Source organism: Hemitrygon akajei, chromosome 4, assembly GCF_048418815.1.
Source record: "Hemitrygon akajei chromosome 4, sHemAka1.3, whole genome shotgun sequence".
NCBI classification, from domain to species: Eukaryota; Metazoa; Chordata; class Chondrichthyes; order Myliobatiformes; family Dasyatidae; genus Hemitrygon; species Hemitrygon akajei.
The window spans coordinates 184,544,739-184,546,920 of NC_133127.1; the positions used below are offsets into that span (position 1 = coordinate 184,544,739).

The following is a 2,182-nucleotide window of genomic DNA, read 5'->3' on the forward strand; positions in this document are numbered from 1 at the left end:
TATAATTCATCTCCTTCTACCTTAGGCCACAAACTTATCAATCACCCCGCTGTGGACACTTTCTGAAGGTCCAAGATCCGTATGCTCCACGACCGCTGGACTGAGTGTGTAAATGTAGGAGGGGACTGTGCTGAAACATAAATGTGTTAGGTTTTCTAAAATTGACTCCTTCTACCTTAGGCCATGAACTTATCAATCACCCCTTGTCTACACCGGTGATATAGAAGCTGATTCTGATTCTGACTCAGAGCAAGATTAGTACTGAGACATCAAAGACTTACCAAGGGAGAGGGCATTTGTGAAACATGAACACGGATATACAGAGAGAGATTGCTCGTGTTTAGGCAATCTCCATGATTAGTCCATCATTCTATCACTGATGAAATAATTTTTAAAAAAACACAAAGCATTTCTTTTTTTATAATATCAAAATAATATTTATTTGAGACAAAGAATATTGAAGCAACATTATCAAAAACTAATGTGTTGGTGAAGACAAATAAGCAAGCTATTAATAAGTGCAAGATAATCCATGACCACAGGAGGAATCAAGTTATCTGTTCAGCCCTCCCTGTACATCCAATCACTGGTCTGCATTCCAAACAATATACATTCATTAATACTGTATCTGAATTGCTCCTTCAAAATTGATACCTTTCTTTTTGGAAGCCGAGTCCATCAAAAGGAGCCAGTGTGAAATGTGTTAGTTTAATTGACTTGGGGAAGCAAACTAGTAGGAGCCAGCCAACATATCAGATTCAGAGAAAATTAAATTTACAACCTTTATTTCAGATCTGTAGAGAGTATAGCAATTATGTCAGGTAGATTAAGGGAGATAAAACCATCATGACAATCAGAAGAGAGGAAGAGAGGGTGGTGAAGTGGGTTGTCTAAGGTTCATCCTGACTTTGTAAATCAAGTGAAATTTTGCTTCCCTGTCCCCTTACATAATAATTATTCTACTCATTGGCTTGCTTTAATTCCAGTTTAACATTCTGCCCCATTCCAAAAGCCAAATTGAATGGGTGGCACGGGCTGCCAGCTTATCTTGCTAATGGGAATAGCGGCCCCAAATGGAACATGCCATTCAGATGCTGTCCATTGGAAGATACAGGAGTTTGTACCAAGGAATGCAGAGGAAAAAGAATATCAAACAAAGATTAAAAGTTATTTTTGCAGTTGGGAATTTTACAATAATCTGATCCTTCTAGTGTTATAGCTATTTTTTTCTTTCATTTTCAATGAGAAAGTCTCGTACTTTTTATTTCTTTTTTTCAGTATTTATGGGAGTAAGAGAGCATCATAAAGTAGATAATGTGTGTGCTAGTAATGCATAAAACAAATTTGGGTTGTAAGATTTTTTTAAATATTAAAAGTATATTTAAAATTATTGCCTGTGGTCCACATAACTTTGCTGACAATCTCCAGTGTTAATCTTGAAATGAATCTTAGGGTTGTAGATGGTGATACACACGGACCTTGACAATAAAATTTACTTTGTTATACATTGGGTAACAATATTTTTTTTATATATTTTTATTGTAACTTAGAGATTTTTTTGTATTGCACTATGCCGCTGCTACAAAACTTGTTTCATGACATGTCACTAATAATAAAACTGATTCTGTATTTTACCATCCTTTCAAGGAACGTATACCACATCATTACCACTCATTCTGTTCATAAGCTTTACCTTTCATCTCCCCAGATCTCCTGCCAATGTATTTAAATCTACACCAACTGCTTCTTAACTTTTGTGTTAATGGGAGCAAATCCCCATGATTTCTACTGAGTCTTCATGACTTTGAACACCCTCTTGACTAGCACTTCACTAGGAAGATGCCCAAGTTCACAACTGGATCTTCTCACGTCGTTATAGTTTACTTGATGCAATTTTCATATCAGGATGCAACAATAACAAACATTCACATTTTTATAAAAGCAGCAGCTGAAATGCACGACCATACTTGCTTAACTTATGTGCTGAAGCATTAGTTTAATTTGCAGTACCTTGCTTTATTTTTGTTTGATTGTTCTGAATGAATGTCTTCTGCAATTTGTGCTTAAGTAACAGGGGAAAGATATTTCAACTTGCTGGAACTTGCTGTGGTACAAAGTAATTCTGTCAACATGCTCACACTGCTTCTGAAGGCTTGTATCTGAGAAATCCTGAGAACGACAC

The 2,182-nt window shown here is 36.1% G+C and overlaps 1 protein-coding gene across 4 annotated transcripts in view; it reads right to left on the bottom strand.

The window, feature by feature from the left end:
- Nucleotides 1-446: 446 nt before the first annotated feature.
- LOC140727029 (P2Y purinoceptor 8-like) overlaps nt 447-2,182 on the bottom strand; it is a 49,138-nt gene continuing 47,402 nt past the window's right edge. For all 4 annotated transcript variants that reach the window (XM_073044196.1, XM_073044195.1, XM_073044197.1 and 1 more), the window contains exon 4: nt 447-2,182. This exon is cut by the window's right edge and continues 1,846 nt beyond it. The gene's annotated coding sequence lies outside the window, so the exon portion shown is untranslated.